We start from the raw sequence: 21,003 nt of genomic DNA on the forward strand, positions 1-21,003 counted from the left end.
ACCTGCACAGTTTCCTCCTACGTAAAGAGCTGTATAAATTAATCACACACCGCCTTATGCACTTTGATGCAATTTATAATGCACATTAATGAAGGCTGACAGCTGTAACTAAAAGGCAGAATGATCACTTACAATTCAAATAAAAATCAGGGTGCAAAAACAAAAGTCATTTGCATGACTTTCCCCCCCCCCCTTCTTCTCTTTGTCAGGCTCTATTTTCATCTGTGATTTGTGCCGTTTTAGCAGAGGACGAGTGCGTGTGAAAAGACTAAATGATCTGCAAATTGATGCAACACCAAGGCTGTGTCTCACTCCCGTATGAGCTCTAATTGTACATTGTGTGAAGGTGTAGCACGAGATGATAAAAAGGAACCTCATTTTAATCTCAATGTCTGATCAGTTGCCTTTGTTCACGCATGGCTTGTTTATTGGCATTTATACACGCTTCCGCTTTTATCACCACTTATTTTTAGCCCGCCTATTTTTGGCGTGGTTTCTGACGCAAAACCAAAGTAGAAATATACATCTACCGCCACATTGTACGCACATGAAAGCATCCTAGTAGGCAAGGCATGCAAACTGACCTTCAGAGATCCCTAATTAAATTTTGGGCATGTGGTGATGCTATAACTGATTTCATTCTTCATTATGGCCTGTAATGACATTTCTCAGCTGTCAGAAGCATTGCAGGGGGCTTGCTTGTGAGGCAGAGATGAATTAACCATTATACCAACCTTGCCAGCATGACCATAAAAGAGGGATGGAAAGAGCTCGGCGAAACCCAAAGTCAACACCGAATGGTGGCGCTGTAAAAAAACACTTTTCAAGAGGCAAGTGGAAATTGAAAAGCGTATGCCTTTGTTATTGAGGACTTTTAAACAACAGGGCTCATCCGACCCGACTGCTTCAGAGTACAGCAATAGGTCTCTGCCCCGATGAAATCTTTTAAAGGCTCCTAAAGATGTAATTAAAGATGTCAGCACACGGGGTCAGCTTCAGTGGAAGAGATGCACGCAGAAAATCTACACCCAGGCCAGCTGTAACTGTGAAGATGTACGTGTTGAGGGATGTCCCTCACCCTGATTTACACACAAGCTATGGCATCTTAAATAGTAGTTCATTTGCACACAGTACGCAGAGCTCTAATTTGTGTTGGAATGATGGAGCGGGAAACCCTTGTCGCCACTTGTCACCTGGAGATTGGGGTCTGAATAGGCATAGTTTAAGAAAATTAAAAGGCAAAGTTAAATGATTCACCATTGCACTACATTTGTGCGTAATCTCCATTTAAGAGGTCAGGCTGAGTGAAATAAGGAACAGTGGGATGGAGAAAGTGTGGTGTGTTTAGGTGCATGTGAAGTCACAGCAAAGAAAATGCAACAGTATATGTATATATAATATATGTATAATTATATATATATTATATATGTATATGTAATGTATATGTATATGTATATAGTATATGTATATGTTATATGTATATATATATATGTATATATATATATATATATATATAGTATATATATATATATATATATTATATATATATATATATATATAATATATATATATATAATATATATATATATATATATATATATATATATATATATATATATATATATATATATATATATATATATATATATATATATATATATATATATATATATATATATATATATATATATATATATATATATATATATATATATATATATATATATATATATATATATATATATATATATATATATATATATATATATATATATATATATATATATATATATATATATATATATATATATATATATATATATATATATATATATATATATATATATATATATATATATATATATATATATATATATATATATATATATATATATATATATATATATATATATATATATATATATATATATATATATATATATATATATTCTTAACCTCAAACAATCCTTGAGTAAAGACATATACTATAAAGCATACATTATAAAGCTTTCTTTTCAGTTTTACAGTAGACTTTGTCGACTTCAAATAACTTTCAACTGAAGTGCTTAAGAGTTGCTGTTGGTTGAAGATTTTGAGATGATAGACACATTAATTGGTAAATTACTTTTCAAACAATACTGCTATTTGCAACAAAGTAGCCTTACTAGTATAGTAGAGTTGTCACACTAGCACCTTAGGTTCAGCATCAATCAATGGCTAAATTTTCGCTGAGATTTCAGGTGGGTTTCTGGGTCATCGGGACCACATGTCCTTCTTAATACTACTCCATATGAGGCCATCCAAGTGAAATTCCAGTGGCTTTGTGAAATATTCATCCGCTGTCAATAATTAAATGCTCATTATTTGAACCTGAATAGTGCTGTGATTCCAAATTTAATGTGCTTCTAATGCACGGGGCGATAGGCATGTCTAATAACTAGCCTGCATGATGAAAGGTAGATAAGTACAGTCGTAGCCATTCTTTTAGGGTAAAAATAATCCGTGCTCGGAATGAAAAATTTACAACCGTTGTCCAGAGTTTTTTGAAGAACATCTGAGGTTTTGTATTCCGGAACAGTACATGATTTGTAGCAAAATGTCAGTGAAACCAAGCTTGTTATCTTTTCCCTTCTTTTTGATCGATTCCTTCATGAAAACCAGAAACTGCCAAAACATAATCAACCGCCCACACGGGAGCAAATGACGCACCAGCCAATTTAGGTGATAGGATACAAGCAGACCATGAATATACAATATATACTAAATATGCAAGCAACAAGATCTGATAGCCAAAGGCAGGGAGCTTCATGATAATACAAGTATTGTCCTGCAGCCATCCAGCAAACTAAACTAGTGAGCGCCATCAATTAAATCTTGGAGGAAGTCGGCGCATCAAGAGTCTTTTTTGCCTCTTTCTTAACATTCCAAATGCATCATTTCTTTCTTTGATGTCAGGCACTTTTCATTGTTTGTTGTTATTCTGATCTGCATATGAACAACTGAGAATTACCCCAGCTGTTTTCTCAACTGTCTTGCAGTTGGTGTGTATGTGTGCGCGAGTCGTCTTGTATGGCTCAAGGACCTGTCTATGATGTAAACACAGGCAGGGTAAACACACAGGCAGTTGGCTGTCTCCATTGTTATTATCCTGTTTGTATAATTAGCCATATAAATTGCTGACATCAAAGGCGCTGTCACTTGAAATACCTCTGTGTCTCTCTTCCACTCCAAGAGGGCGATGGGGGAGTTGCTATGCCTGTGCTCTTTGTGCCTAGCAGACATGTTGAACTTCTTTGGGGCATTCACCCAGTTAAACCGGGTATTAGACATATATGCGTTAGTCTTCAGCGCTTCAACATCAGAGAGGGATGTATTCCATTTATTGGTTGCCAATGATGTCGTCCAGTTCATAAAACATTTACTCACTGCCAGGCCCACCTGGTTTAAATGGATTAGATGTCAATTAATGTGAATGGCACTGAAACGTGATCATTCACTGCCAGCTTCTTTCAAAATGTGTGTTCTTCTCCTAAAAAAATGAGGAAAACAAGCACCTAATTCAGATTTTTAAGAGAGGAGAAAACCAGGAGTGATGCTGCAGCATGTTATCTCTCGAGTTCTAAGTGGAGTTCCGTTCTTTTACTAAGTACATACATCTTGAACATAGCCCACTCAATTTTAGAGCATTTTGACTATTATCTACCCTAATAATATTAGGTTCCATGTGTATGTATACAAAAAAAAATTAACAAAAGACTCCTTTCTTTCACTATTTTCATTTGATTAGATTTATTTGACCCTTCTGTTCTTTTACATTTTTTATTCTTTTTAATCAGCAGTAGGAAACTGGCTATTTTAGTTGTTACATTGTTTTTCTGGGCTTAAATTCAGTACAAAACATTGTCAGATCCCTCTGACCGCCCCCAATTGAAAACATAATGGAGAAATTACAGTGACTAAGGTGCCATAAACAATAGACTTTTCTTAATCTGATTGGTGAAATGAGTTCATTTTCTGTATAACAGATATGTAGAAAGGAATAGTGAATATTACAGAGGCTTGGGATTGATTAATTTTCTCATTTTGGAAACATCTGCTGTCAATCTAATGACTACTCTGACCTATAATTAAGTGTAAAGAGGTGAAAAGCAAATCCGAGAGAGTGCCGTACAGTGAGTATGTGCTGATTCGGCTGCACTTTCAGACGAAGGCGTGAACAATGATGGCTCGGCAGCTGGGAAGCGATGAGAGACAGAAAGTGTCGGAATGGCTTGGTGCTTATTTGATTGACAGCACCAAAGCTGCCTCTGCCATCAATTTCATGCTGATTATTATTTAATGTATGTTACTTAAAAGCATATGCAAAATTAAGATTTAGTCACAAAAACACATTTTATATGGTATTTAAAGAATAATATGCATAATAGATTGCTTGTGAATATTTATGGACGGGAATTTCAAGCATTTCTTGTCTTGGGATGGTCCTCTGCTTAAAGTGTTGACTCTCATCATCTCAATTAATAACTAAGAAAGTAAGAAAAGAAGGAAAACTGGAAGCTTTTTACACAGAGGAGAAAAAGCTGTCAAGGGGAATTCACCTCACAGTCAAACTCGCTAATGTGTTGAGAAAAAATGATTTGCCTACTTAAAAGCACAACTGGCCAAAGATCAAGTTCTAATTCTTTATACATTTGGAAAAAAAAGTATATTTTTTGTCAATAATATTTAATGGCAAGTCATGAGGATGTTTTCAATATTAATAGTGGTTAAGCATTGTAATACTAATAACAACACAAACAGCGTCAAAGTTGCAAATATAGCTATTTGTAATGTTTTGGCTATATTTGTCATTCCAAAATCCCCAAAACGCAACGGTTTTTGATATTTCAATGTCACATTTCTCAATATTGTCAATCTGGCGAAATAGTTTCCATCATTTAGTCATTATGTTGAGCATAGTTTCCTCAAACCCAATCTAAAATGTTTTTCAAAGTCTTTAATTTAAAGTGAACGAAAGGCTAGAAATCCTGAACGAGTATTTGTCAGTTACATACACACACAAAATCTACTTTTACCAATGCTTGAAGCACTCTTTAGTTCTCCCTTTTGATTACATTTGTGATCTGTTACTGCTCTGGGTGAACTGCGGGGGTGTTGATTGACATCTAGATAAGTATTTGATGGCCTGTCATCACTCACACTCGACACCGTGTGTTAATTTAATTCAATTATTAATGATTGCATGAATATTATATCAGCATGGGAGAGCTATCAGGGAGTTCAGTGTTGCTTTTCAGCAGCAACAATTTGACCATCGTGGTTCATGTTGAGTTTCAGGTCTGGCAGACAATGTGTTAAGCAGTGGCTGATACCACACCAAATATTGGAATTAGTGAAATACTGGTTGTAATTTAGCAAGAGCTGCCTAAAGTGTCCAATTTTGGATTTTTTTTTGGTCAGTCTAGTGATGATTTTGCTTTCAAAACCCCAATCAAATGTAAAAGTGAATGTTTCTGAAGAGGGTGTTTCATCAGAAATAGTTTAGAAAATATCCTTTTTTTGCCTTTTATTGAAAAGGACACAAATTGCCAATAAAAGGTGTCATATCTCTTTGATATTTTGAAAATAGCATCAGGTTCCTTGGTGTCCGAATGACAGGTCATATCTGTGAAAAACTTCCATTTCAAGGCGCGTCATTCCGCATCCTTAAGGAGCATAGCAGGTTTTGAGATCAAATAAATTTCCAAAATGTATTTTCTGGCAACCCCTCGAGGGAGGGAGACCATGAATTGACAGGCCCTGTGTAATTCTTGACTGAGGAAAACTTTGTGTACAGACACTCCCGCCGACGCGTTATTAAAAAGATGAGCATGGTGAAGGAAAAAAAAATACTGATTAAATTTTAAGCAGCCGGCGGGCCGATAGTTTGCCTGAGGCATATTTGTCAGTTTCAAAGGGTGTTTTTATTAATTTTGTATTTTGCATTTTGTTAGTGGAAAGAGCTTAATCCACGGGGAGCGCCACAAGCTATAGCCAGCAAAGCCTATAGCGGGGAGAAAGGAGACGGGGAGCATGCCAAGCAGATCCGGCACATTTAGAGGAATCACATCTAGATCACCAGCACGGCCTAGAGACCCCCCACTTTCTGTCAAACCACTTGGGCGTGCAGACAGCGCTCACAGGGATTTTATAGACAATGCGTAGAACTCGTGTTTAAACACCTTATTTACTATTCCTATCATTTTTTTCTTTTTGCAGAATGAAGTTGTTTACATTAGAACCTTTTAACTCACTGTCCCGGTGTTGTTCCTTCAGCTCGGCTCTATTAATTATTTAATATTATTGAAGTAAAGGGTGGTTTTGGGGATTTGTATGGAATGAAAATGAAAGAACACAATGACACTCAAATACTTATCTTGACCTGGATATATTTTAAATATTTCATGCCATAAAAATCAACCTCCTGTGAAGACTGCGATTTTATCATTTAGTATGCATTGTTGGTTAATGAAGTGAGCCTGGGAAATGACACTCTAGTCTCAATAATGTTTTGGAAATGAGTTTACCATTATTGTTTCAACCCAACTCTTCCTACATCAACAAGAGGGGCATAATACTACTTAATATTTAAAGAGAAAATTGTCTTAAATGATAAAGAAAGCATTTAGACGAGGCTTTTATGCCAAGGTAAGATCTGGTCTATTTGGTCCGGAACGTTATTAAAAGTTAAAATAAATTGTGTACAATGGAAAAGTTGTATACCTAAACATTTCCCAAAGTAATCTATTTCTGATCTGTAATTGAAATACTACATTAAAACAACACTACTTTTCCTCAAGGCTACCTGAGGTCAGCTGGGATAGGCTCCAGCACCCCTCAGCCCTGACAAAGATAGGCGATGTTGAAGATGAATGACTGACAGCTTCCAATTATTCTACCAATACCTAACTTCTCAGGGCTGCGTGTAACATAATAAAGCCAAAAAACAGAAAAATGCAACTTCAAGAGAAAGTTTCATTTTCTCATTTCCAATTCCAGACAGACTAGTATCAAAGAACACTGAACACTGACAAACACAGACTGCCCTTGGGCTTTTATTTGAACAAGTTTCAGCTTCTGGCTAAAAGTGAATGATGTACAGTGAGAAGACAAAGCTGAGCATGTTAGTCAATGTGCACCATTGACATCAGCACACAGTTTCATGGAAATTTGTCAGTATTTGAGCCAGTTACGTCTTCCGAATCTTCCACTGGCTTTAATCATCTTAAAAAGAAATAGCCAATGAAGCATTTGATGGCTATTAAGCAAGTGTATACCATTTTGAAAATCACCTTTCATTTGAAAATACTCGTAAAGCATTTGCGTCAAATCACTCAGACAGAGCGGTTTGAAGTCTGCTACTTTGTTGTGTAAAGGTGAAGGAGTTAATTAGGTGATGGGAAGGTGACTGACGCTATGTATATACAGCACATACGACGGGGAGCGAAGGCAAGTGGGCTGCTAATCATGCCCTCCGCCCCCGTACCACGGCATTCATCCTCAAGTGAATGCTTTTGAAGTCAAGACTGTCAGCGGCTCTGTGACGTTGACTCACTTTTATTGGATTTCATGGAGAAATCAGGCTTTGTTTATCAAGATTGATTTAAAATAAATCTCAAATAAAGTACTATATTATATTTAACTGGTGTCTTCAAAGACACGTTGGGATAAGTGTTACTTCCAAGAACTTTGTAAAACCATGTAAATTCGAGCCATTACGGAGGTTATATTATGAAACATTCTTTGAAATTAAATTAGAATAATGCATACAGTGGAGTAGTTGTTTGTTTTCACACTAGACTAGAATACGGGTTTAGGGAGGGGGCTGATGGGGGAAACAAGAAAAGGAAAAAATATCGGAAATTATTTGCAGCTGCTAAACTTTAAAAAAAATATTGTTATTTATTTATTTATTTTTACTCCTTTAAATACTGCCAGTAATGACTTAATTATAATAAACAGGGACATTGCTGGTCCTGCTGTTGTGGGCATTTGACCACCTAAAGGCAGTACATAGATACAGTACATTTTTCTTTGCAGATGATAAAGAATATATTCATCATACCTTAAGTGGCTGATGTTTTAAGGAAGCACTGTATTTACAAAAGCATAATAGCCTGAAGGAGAACTACAACAGCATATAGCATATATTCACCATCATTGCCACTGCAAAATATTTGATAATTCAGATGAGACCTGGCTTACAATGCACTCAACTGAATTACACCAAGAATAAACACTCCACCATGAATCTTGTCCAATAAAATCATTGACATTTTGACTTCCTACGGCTGACTGGCGACCAGTCTAGGGTGTAGTCTACCTTTCACCCGAAGTCAGCTGGGTTAGGCAATCCCTGCAACCCTTACGAAGGATCTACGATATAGAAGACGAATGAATGAAAATAAACCTTGACCTTTCCTTCACCTTGACCCAAAGTCATCTTCTAAATCATTCTACGAAAACCATCGACACCATATAATTTTGTACGGATGCTCTGGGAAGAGGAGCGTGGCCCTCCCAATTGGGGTTGAGGATGAGACATCGAGGATTTTGTCTCAAAGGCACTTTTTAAACTCTATCATCAGCATGCCTGCGACCATAAATCCTTTGGACAATGATGCTTTATGAAGTCCTTTGGAATAACAAAATTTCAAGGCACATTACAATCCTTGAATTTTTCAAACAAGACGACCAATCCATTTGGCCTTGAAAGAATGATCGCTGTCAGACATCCAGTCATAGCTCATTGGATGAATATCACCAGTTAAGGACATATTTGTGTTGGTCTCACCCAAAAAAAAGACAATTAATTCACTTCCAAAGTGGTCGTAAATGCAACTGAAGAGGAAATCGTCTTATGATAGTTCACATTCCATCCTATTATGTTCATACTCCTTATTTTATCTCGACTCCAGAATACATGCAGGTCATGTATTGTGCTTCAAGGAACATTTGTTTCTACTGGTTGCTTGCAGAAATTGGTTAATTGATCACAGGCTGCTTTCCAAATCAAAAGCCGAAAGGGCAATTAAGTTTAGGCCTCAGATATGATTATGAATTAATTAGGATGGCATTAATGAATTGTTAATGACAAAATAATGGCTGTGCGGCTTCACAGTAAAATGTGAGAGAATGAATGGGCTTGATGTAAAATGGTGATGTAGTGTAGTCGGTTTAACCGCTATTTAGTACCCATTGTACTGCATGTCAGATGAAGTAATACCGTTTTCTGGCTCGTTTTCTTCTTGATAAGCACAAAGCCTAAAAGAATAAACAAACTGTTTGAAGGCATAATGTTGAGTAAGACAAATATTTCAAAATATTTTGAAATACTGCAGTACACAACCATTTTCCTTCTAAATGTCAGTGGAAAGTAAAACACTTTGCCATCCATTTGGTATTTGCTTTTGCTTTTAGTGTTTCCTGTAAAACATTATCGTTTGTGAGCATGTAGCACTGAAGTTCAGAACCTTGTTTGGCTTGTTCACTTTTGGTCCAACTCCCCAGCCACCAGCAAAACAATTCACCCGTGAAGAAAAGCAAACCTACAAGATGTCTGGTGAGTTTAATCAAGTTGTCTTGTTTTACAATCTGTAGATAAGAAAAAAAATTCAACATCTTCATATAGCAAATTTTACCATTATTGATGCTTGTTTTGTTGTATTAATTCATATACTACTGTTGATCTTTGGCACACTGACTGTTATGCCTGGTTGTCATTGTGGTTCTGCTTCAGTGCTCTTGGATAGAACATGACACTTACATTAATGTTATCATGTAAATTGCTGTCCACATGTGGGAACCATGAAAAATGGGTGCGAAAATACAACAATTATTGCCTGTGTGACAGGAAGTACTAAATCTGCATTGATTGTGAGAAACTCCAAGTACAATGTTACGAAATTAATTGATATCAGAAGTGTTTTTTAACTAGATTTTTTGTAAGTAGTAAAGGATTTTACATGTAAAAATGCAAATCTGTTTCAAGGTCCCCAATACTGCCAATTATAAGTTAAAAAGATCATCGTATACCAATTTTGTATGAAATATCTGAGACACATAAAAAGGGGAAACCAGTGAGAAAAGATATTCCCTAAGCCAGTAAAATGAATAATAAAAAAAATTCTATTGAAGGGCGGGTGCGTAGGTAAGTTCACCTGATAAGATTTGAGTTAAAAAATATCATCTACATGTCGTCTACTGTAGTCCAAAGCCTGTTTGAACTGAATGCCAACAAGGGTGTGTGTGTGCTCATGTGATGAGCAAGAAGTAGAAGGACAAAGTAAGACAACACAGCATGAGATCCCCAACTACAAAGACAAACGCTAGTAAAGACCACGGCCTTTCTGGTATGAGGTACAGTTGAAAGTACATCTAACACAAAAGTTGGCCTGCGCTCAAGTTGACCACCCCATGTCCCAAAGACATGTCCAAAAGATGAGTGAGAGAGTGTGCCTCTGTTGTGCTAACAAATGTTCAGGCCTTTTTTTACTTCACAGCCTTACGCCTTCACCCAGTCTGTGTTTGACCCGTTTTCTTCACAATTAGAGAGCAATAGAAAGCCTTAAAGGTTTGGTCTCAAGCTTGAGTCAAATCAGCAATAGTAGTTGAATCCTTTGGCAGACTTAAACCCAATGAAGATGATTGATTCAATTCAGGTAATTTCTCATTCTCTCATACTCTTTTAGTGTATGGCTATCTTACATACTAAAACAACATCTATGGATATCAACAACTCCTTAATGAATCCATAGACTATTCTTTCCGTTTTGTGCCGTTCAAAATGATAACAAATGGCAGTTAGTCATCCTGTGGCATAAATCTAGCGGGCCCCATTGTGGCACCGTGTTTAATGAGGATATGTTTCAAATTGAAACACCCGGAACATAGTGGGATGTCTTCCTGATTGTAGCGGGGTATTAAAAAAAAAAGCTTAATTAATTATGAGGCACCTCCCTCCCTCTTTATTCTAAGTCACTGGTGTCTCTGGCTCACTGGGCTGATGACATTTTCAGTCTGTCTTTCATCCTTCATAGAAATGAATGACATGGCAGGAGCGTTATCAAATGAGCTGTAGAGTCGGCCAGTGAATATGTCATTGAGTGTGACTGCTCCCTGAGTGAATTGTGATTTATCTACACTGTTCCCTCGTCAGGTTGACTCTCTTGGCGTCCTTGTTGACAGGCTCACTTTGTCATGTAAGGGGGTTCTCCTCTATTGAACAATGGTGTACCTGTATTTGACCCTCATTACTTTATAAGCGTTTTCACTCCTTTTGGCACAGTTGCTGTTCACGCTTTGTTCTCTTTGTAACCACATAAAAAAATAACCGCAATTTTGTTATATGGTGTAAAAATATTGTAAGATTATGTTGAAAGATTTGTTTTATTTTTCACTGCTTTGATTGTTGAACAAAATGTGTGGAATAGTTGCAAAATTAGACAACAATTATAATAATAAGAAAATTAAAACTAAGTTATTTAGATCTCTATGGAAGTATATGACTAACATACAAATACTTTTTACAGTTCGCGACGATACAACATGTCAATATTGTGATAGATTGCATAGTTATTTCTCATTTAAGTGTTGAAAAAATTGCATAATGTAAATTATAATGTGTGTTTAATAGTTAATATTGTTTCAATTTGCAATGCAGTTTGTTTTTATGTTTTAAATTCATGCATGTATGATACAAAAATATTGTTACAGTGCTAGTATCTTTGCACAAGAATCAAGTTGTTGTTTATCAATAATAAAAATCAAGTTATGAACCCCCAATATTAAATTAAATCATGTCATCATCATCATCATAGATTAAGCATAGATTTATTTTGGTTGAAATCTTGCAGCATCCCTAAACAACATGGAAGTTCCCCCATTCATCATTTAATGTTGGCACAATATTGTAATATTATATTGTGACTCACTATCTTATTCCAAGCCCTCTCTTTTACGACTGAAGTGCTCTTGATTTTGCAAATGTCAGTTCATTCTACATCTGATATGAAACCCATGACTGAGCAGCACCTCAAAAATTTATTTCAAAGTGAACTCTTAGAAACTTCTCTGAAACTCGTGGCACGAACAGCTTGAAGTTGTTGATGAGGTACTTTATGATCCTCCCGCACAAAAAAACCCGACCCTCTTGATAAGTGGGGGATCACCTTCATCAACTAACAGGAACATGAAAGTGTCTATTTTGGTCACTCAGGGATTGAACACAAGGGTGAGTAAAGATCAAAATTGGTGACGCGCCTTACCAAAGAACGTCGTCGGTGCTCTGTCTGAGCATGATTAGCAGGCGGCTGAACGTGAAGTATAGTGTTGAAGCGCTGCCAGCAGACTCTCAGCACCAAATCAAAAGACTCACTGTAGAATCAAAAGACTTCAGTCTTTCTCTGCATAAACATGAGCGTAATGGAGGTGGTGGTGAATTGCACGGAATGGGAGCCATATCTGACAGCCCTCAGTGGTTTTCCCAACACTAGTCTATCACATTCCGTATATGTCCTTCCACCTTTACTGCAATCATATGAAAATATAAAAGAATGTCTGTTGTGTTGAGCGTTTCCGAATATTAGATATGTTCCCCTTTTTCATTTATTTTTTCTCCATTAATATCTTTAATGTTGCTCATACTGATCTGCTAATAACAGTTTGAGCGGTGACTAAATGACTTTTGTGTTTTTTTTACTTCGTTTTATAGTGCAAATCTCTGATGTCTTCAATGACATAACAAGCATAATTTTATCTATATTTAATGTCGATTGAAACAGTGGCAATCTGCATTAAATATTTACACTTATGTTCTGCAATTTCCATTATAATTGCATTACTAGTGTTCTATTTGGATGTGGTCAAGCTTAACATGTCCCCACATTTTATATAAAAACCTACACACACACACAGACACACAAACACACACACACACACACACCATTCACATTTTCTCTGTAGCCTGGTTAGATAAATATTTACAGTATAGTGCAGGCCAGTGTAGACCACCTTTAATTACTTTCTGAATTCTCACGTAATGGTGATTGTAGCTCTTGTACAATACTTCATTTAGATTCCCTTAATTTGTAAAACTTTCATTTGAATCAGGGGTTGTTACACAATTTATTGGCTCGAGGGGGCTGTATAATTTTGCAAACCATACCTTGCAATTTTTTTATTTTCAAATAAAATAGGATGAGGCCTCTTTTCCATTCTACTGCACATTTCTATGGCACTTTGTGCTCATCATTCACATACATTTTTAATGAAAAAACTATATCTATATCTATCTATATCTATATATATATATATATATATATATATATATATATATATATATATATATATATATATATATATATATATATATATATATATATATATATATATAAATGAATATGAATATATTGTTTTTTATTTTTTATATTTTTATAGATTTATGTATATATATATATATATATGTGTGTTTGAGGTCGTGAACTGACATAATACTTGTGCAAGCCACTGTAGATACATAAGTAAAGAGTACATGAACATCTCATTAGAATAATGGCCATCTAGAGAACACAGTCCCCGGGCTTCTGTTAACACTCATGAACAGGCTTTCCTATTTGCTCTGTCGCTGTCATTGGTAAATGTCATATAAAGAGACAGGTCATTTACATTTGTGATAAAATGATCCTACATTTTTTATTTGTCTCTGAAATTAAAGACTTCTTTAATCATTGTGGATGGAGGCGGACTTATGCGACGTACTCATGTGTTTCTGATTGCATTAGAACTGATGTGGCGCGGCATGATGGATATTTAATAGTTGTGCTGTCCCTCTGTATCATGTCAGGATTTTGACACACACACACACACACACACACACACACACACACACACACACACACACACACACACACACACACACACACACACACACACACACACACACACACACACACACACACACACACACACGCGCGCTAGAGCCCTCTAGCCTACACAGAATTGCTTTGATTATTAGGCCCATGATCTTGTCTTGGGAAAAGATGATCGAATAGAAAAGAACTGGAAAAGAAGGCAAAGTGTTGATTTCTAAAACAATGTGTCTTATTCTTAAAAAGCCCCAAATGAAAATAAATTCAGAAAGTGATATTCTATTGTTTATTTATCTGCAACAATCCATTAAGATACTTTTGAAATGTTGAAAGTACGAGTTGTTATTCATGTGATGGTTTTGTGTTGTGAGACCTTAGGGTTGGCAAATGTTCCTAGATAGAAGATTGAATTTGTTTTTGTTTGTCTCCACACAAGTGCACAGTTATATAATATTGTTTCCTGTTAGCCAAGATGGAAACATCAGACACAATGAATGAAATCAACTGATGATGAACAATATATAGAATATATCGCTTTATATTTTGGTGATACACAACACATTTTTTTCACTTTTTATAGGGACACTTTGACATTTCTATTATTTTTAAATGAGGAAGTTGATTTGAAATGAGTTATTTTGCGTTCCGGAAGAAATTCAACTTGTATCCCTGGACGCCGCTGTAGTCTTCTGGCCGCGTACAGCTAGAGAGGCCACAAAAGTGCCCACGGCTGCCCTGCAGGGCTGATCAGGGCTCTCTCTCTCCGCCTTGTTTCGCTGTCGTTCTCCGCAGCTCCACCATGTGATTTGTACTCTGCGGCATTAAACCGACTCGACTCGATTTAAAACATCAAATGTTGTCACGCCAATAGGAGTAACTCCAAAAGACACGGCGACCACAGTTGCGTCACTGCTACCACGGAAACATTCATCAGCATACTGGCAAGTCTATTCTTGATAATCTAGAGCTATAATGAAGGAACATAAAACAGCCATAGAAATTTGCCTAGAATACTTTTTATAGGACTAAAGAGGAGAGAGATGGGAGCAGAGGCCAGAGCGTGATTATGTGGGACCGAACAGCCACTCTTATGCTGGCACCTCCTGCGTGCGGGCCATCTGCAAATTGATGACAATGCTAATCACTGCCATGGAGGCCTGACTGGTGTGGATGAATGGCCAGCCCAGCCTCTACACACACTCAGTAATGCTCATCACACAAGTCTTTTTGTCCGGTCGTGCCAGGTCCACGAGCCTTGGCTGGCCCCGCCCCTTTCCTGTCTGCACGCCATCGCTCAGCGGCAACATTTGTTTGGCTTCCTCTCAATTCAGGAACTCTTGGTTCGTCTCCCAGCCACATAAATGGACTAAGCAGAGGATACTCAAGCATTTCCTATTTCCCTATTGAAGCAATTGTTATTCTTATTCATCAATTCCACCCTCACCCATATTTCGTCGTTATCTGTTCATCCAAGTATCTTTTATGCGCCGTGACCTTTAGGTCAGTCATCTGTAATGGAGACTTAACGCACGTCACAAAATACTCGGGGCTGCTATCCTAGCCCGAGGGGAAAGCCAGTAATCAAAGAGGGTCAGGAGGTTGGGATCAATGAAGAAAAAAAATGTTTAGTTGTGGAAAACTAATCAGAAAGATGGAGAAGAATACCCTCTAAATGAACGATATGAGCGCGGGTAAACTTCTTGATGTTTGCCCCTAATGGTTTCCAGCTGTAGTGTGTTGTATTCTAATCTTCTGGTGGTGCTCCTCCCTGTAATGAATGTGAAGAGGACCAGCTGCCTGGCAGTCAACTTGTGCTGGCTCCTTCAGAGGCATTACCTTTTCAAGCGTGTGATGTAAACTTGTAACTTTTGTTTTATTTTTCTAAATACACCCCAGCATAAACGCCTCAATAGAAAGACAAAGTCATTCCATGGCCTTTGTGAAAGTTTACTGGAGTCTCAAAGTGCCAACTTCAATCTCATGCAGAATTTGTCGGGGGAACACTCCACTCTGCTTGAATGTGCTGTGGCTTTTCAAAATCCAGAGATAAAAGCCCAGACAAGTGCATTACTGGCCATCTTGTCAAGCTTTGTTACATTTCAACTCCATCTCGTCTGCCAGTCTCGGAGCTGGCAGAGCGCGGGACATGAAGCGACAAAAGCAGATAGCTGCAGCTGCGATTTAAGCAACGGAGAATGGATTCTAAATGCATTTTTACACATTTGCAAGATGCCCATTCTGTTCCTTATGAATCAATAATAGGCAACATGCGGCAGACCTCAGATACAATTATCCACTCTGAAGTTTCCTCCCTTGTTGCCACAATGAGCATTGAACTTAGCATGCTGTCAGGTGCGATGGCATTCAGGCTTCCTTTTAGCTGCCGTCTCTTGGGTTTGACACGTTTCTCATAAATATTCCCTTTAAAAATGGGAAAGGAAAACATTCGCAGTGTCTTCAAAGCAAGCTGCTTTAACAAAACAAAGGTCAACACGGTATTATTCCTCACTATTTCCCATTAGGTTTAATATTAATTTGTTTCACAAGTGATTCTTTGTCACCTCCAAGCAGCTGTTTCTCTTACATTGGGTTTTTTTTCTTTTACCACTTGGGAAGCTTCCAATCCCGCAGCATTGCTTTGGATATTGAACCCTTTCATGCAATTATGGAAACCTCATTGCTCACATAAAACATCCATAAATTCAATTAGAGATTGCATTGCACCACATCAATGCCCCGAGACTTTTTTTCCAATTCGATGAGTTTTGAATGAATAAAGAATAGTCGACAATAATGTCTAAACAGAAAACCTCCACAGGGGGACGTCAAATTCGTTGTGTAGCGCCCAGATGCATAAATAAAAGCGTAAATTGGATACGACTGTATAATTTGGTTACAATGATATACCCGTAACCAACAAATCCTCTATTGAATTCATAGAATCCATACTCATGGATATGGAATTATGTTGAGCCATAGAATAGCTGAATAAATAAGGCAAAGTAAATAGAAAATCAATTGTACTGGCATTTGAATGAATGTGAGATTTTAACTCTTATTTTTCCTGTCAAGGGCTGAATTTACCACAATGAACATGTAAGCTTTTGTATGAGGCTTCAGGTTTATGACAAAATCTTGCCACTTAGCTTCACTGTAAATGTCCACTTGAGTATTAAATGCAAGCCCAGCCAAAATAGGAAAAAAATGCGATTTAAATTCCCAAAATTACAGTAATTTAATGATAAATTAGAATGTCCAACATATTTTGTAGTTTGTCTTAGTTTTCATTAATTTCAGTCTTTTTGTCTTTATCATTTAACAAAGGGCTGTTTGATATATGACACTAATTATCCAAATCTTATAAATTGTGTGTGTAAATAGCAAGGCTTTATCAATTAACAAACTTTTTATTATATATATTTTTTCAACTCTGATGAAGTTAAAGTGACGCAGTGTGGTAGGGCAAGCCAAAAAATATATTAGTCTCGATAAAATATGCTTGAGTGATGACAAACTTTCCAATCTGTCCATTTACTGCAAACCGTTTCGCCAACGTCAGTTCGGCAAGCATATTCGGTTTTTATCATCCATTCATTTTAACCCTAGTCAGTAAAATAAAAAATAAAAAAACAATGAAATATTACTTTACATGTGGTTATTTCTAAACAATCCACCAGTTGCAATTCTCTGTCCACCCTTTTGTGAACTATATATAGAGTTGTTTGAAAAAAAAAGATGGACCTCAAAACTATTTGTGTACATGTGAGTCATACGTTATTTACAGGATATTGCTCTATATGAAAAAGAAAATAACCTCAGCGTAAGAAATTAGGAGCAAACAGACAGCGTTTGACAGACACCATTTGGTTAGAACAAATGTGAGACATGAAAAATTGCGTGAGGCTCTTCCATAAAAGCAAGTCGCAGCAACCCATCCTTTAGCATGTGGTAATGGCTTTCGTTGTTAGATTCAATAGAAAAGGCTATTCATACCGTTATGTGATTGAAAAGAAAATTGAACCCTTTTTGATGTTATAAATGTGTCTATTACTGCATTTGCACACAAAATTTCTATGGAAATTACAGAGAAAGGAGTGATTCTCCAAAGGAAATGTTTGCTTGTGACATATGCCATTCTATTCCTGCCTGAATATCAATGTAGTGTACATATTCTAGAACAAGTCTAAAACATTGATTTTTCACCAAGCTGAAAGGCTACAATTACTTGCCGGTCGGTATGTATGAAAAGAGGTTACTCACTGGACGGATATTCCTCAGTTTACCGTTTTAGTCATGAGAATGTTCCCTTCGTCGACATGGCAGTCAGTATATTGGTACTGCAACAAAATCGAGTTCAGAAAAAGTTCACTGGTGGGCGGGTCAACTTCATATTCTACATTACATTATGTGCAAAACAGAGGAACCTTCGAGGACGTCAAATCACAACTCATTTACCAAACAACACTTTATTTACCACGCATGAAGACGATGGCTGCCCCAATCCATTGAAACTGGGCCTTATTGAGCTGAGCCTTAGTAAATATTAACTCCCAGTCCTTCTAGTCCAAATGGATTGGACTTCTATTGATCTCAATGGAAGTGAATACATTAAAATAGTAGCTTATACTGACTGAAGGAATATGTTCATGTAATTATTTTTTAAAGAAATCATGTACGTAATATTGTGTTCACATCAAATCATTTAAAAATTGAAGTCAATGAGGTTATTAATTTGCTCAAACTTAAATTAAGGGACACGTGAACATTTTTCAGCTGTGAATAGAAATGTGTACAAAGACACTGACGGCATAAAGACCAACCCCCCCCCCCCCCCCCCAAAGAATTTCTATTCAGGGTATTTCACCTCATAATTTGACCCCTTTGAACGCAACCTGCTTTCTGATCACGACGCCACAACATTATTCAATTGCCTTAATGAGTACATTTAAGCACTATTCAGCTATGTTCACATTTGATGTCTCAGTCCTGTTGTAAAACATTTTGAAGTCTCAGCACATGTTTGTAATAGCGTCCCTTTAAAGTGCTGATAAGGACCACGCATGTCTTCTCATGAAATGAAAACTCAAAGACTGCTATGCATATCAGTGCGACTAACTCAAGCACATCTTTCACGATCACATTCGACAAACTCGAGACCGATGTCAATTTACAAAGAATTAATAATCACCGTTGCAGTTCTCAATGAATGATCCAAAAAAGATATGCTGGCATTATGCTGGGGACCAATCCAGTAACTACGTTTTAGCACTGATATTCACTGAATGTTTGCAAAATTGAAATGCAGCCGTTTATTTATTTATTTTTTACCCTTTTATGTGAAAAAGAGAAACATAAAACCAACACGATAATTAAAACAACTTTGTCTTAAATGGAGGGCCTATCATTTGGAATCGTGAAGGGAAAAATGCACTAATTTCGGTCATTCGCTGAAGTGCTTGATCAAAAGTCTGTCACTCCCAAGACCAAGAGATGAAGTCGCTTCTTTCCGCGTATCCGTGGGGAAAATTAACCTACCCGTGTGGCTTATCACAGGAAGTTGGATTTTTTTCCCAACGTGATGATGGATGTGACCTAAGAACAACGGTGGTGGAATTTACATGTGATTAGCAAGTCTGTGATTGAGGAGATGCACGAGTGGCGTGCTGTGGTGTGTCATGAGGTTGTCATCCGGTGCACGCTTGCGGGTGTGGTGGCGTGTAAAACAAGCTCATTGGCTCCAGGTGTGAAAGTAGCCCAGGCTGTGAACTCCACGCACTCCCTCACCTTCTCTCTCCCTCGTTTATTTCTATTTTTCTCTGATTTGATTTTACACTGTCGCTTGCTCCTGATTTGCATGTGCTCCTGACACCCTCATTCCAGTTGCTCCCACCCCTTTGACACGCACTTGCCGTCTCCTCACACACTACATTGTCAACGGTGTCCTGTCTTGAGTTCATTTAGTGCCTTTCTAGACCAATAGGCAATTTGTTTGGATTGGAAAAGCTGGCAGTGATCATTTACTCCCAGCCCTTATGGTTTGAAATTGATAGTACATTGATTGCCGTTAAAGGCAAAAAATGAACAAAGTCAATTTTAGAAATGTAAAGTTTACCTTGACTAAAAAGTGGTTGAGCTTTATCCTGAACAAAAGGTTGTAGCACCAAATTCTGGGACCTGTACACAAACAAAGCTGCAATCCAAGCCAGTACATGGGATGCACCCACACACACACTTGCACATACACAAAAGGGGGTTGGTTATTATTAATATTTAAAGCCTTTTTTTTAGCCAGAGTGCTGTTGCTGGTCCCGCACCACGTTTCTGAAATTGCTCAATGTTGACAGCAAATGTTATCTTGTCCAAAATTATCTTTATAATTACACGTTGGGAAGAAGCAAGAAAGCTGCCTGGCAGACTCCGCTAAAGACTTTAGCATTGAAACATCATCATTATCAGCTCTGTCACTAGTATTTAGTTTGGCCTTTGTTATTTTTAAATAGGAATAAGGTAATGAATTACAGATCACTCACATAAAAAGTAACCAAGTTAAATTACTTTGATTTTAAAAGTAAATGAACTTCTAGTACACACAAAACTGGATAAATTACATTATTATACCATAGTAACATCATATAGAAACGTAATGTAACATGATTTAGAAGTATAACTATACAACAAATAACAGTGTATAATGTCCATTATTGCTGTACATCATTTTTTTATATTAGGTACCATGCATAAAAAATAAAGGCTTAATCATATTTTTTTTCATTTGATTGGAAAACAATATACATCATTTGAGATACAAGTAGAAGTGTTTAGAGTTGGCAATATGGTGGCAGAGCAGAATGAACTCATAAACCAAGGCTGTAGATAGGATGAAATAAATGAGATGCATTGTGATCATCACTAAATAGAGTGACACGACTTCTTTTCCCATTCTTGTTATCTGTCATTTAGTCGGCTTTATGACACGTGCAAGGGCGTTATAGGCTGTCGGCAACATATGTTTGTGCTCAAAGCGAGTGTGTTTACGAGCGGGATTTCAAGCATGGCTGCAGAAAGGAACTGATAATCAAATTTTTAATCCAATTAA

At 36.9% G+C, this 21,003-nt stretch overlaps 1 long non-coding RNA gene across 5 annotated transcripts in view; it reads left to right on the forward strand.

The window, feature by feature from the left end:
• The window catches only part of LOC144194817 (uncharacterized), a 67,485-nt gene that overhangs the window by 17,581 nt on the left and 28,901 nt on the right, over positions 1-21,003 (forward strand). The gene's annotated exons all lie outside the window — the stretch shown is intronic.

This window comes from Stigmatopora nigra, chromosome 3, assembly GCF_051989575.1.
Source record: "Stigmatopora nigra isolate UIUO_SnigA chromosome 3, RoL_Snig_1.1, whole genome shotgun sequence".
Classification (NCBI taxonomy): domain Eukaryota; kingdom Metazoa; phylum Chordata; class Actinopteri; order Syngnathiformes; family Syngnathidae; genus Stigmatopora; species Stigmatopora nigra.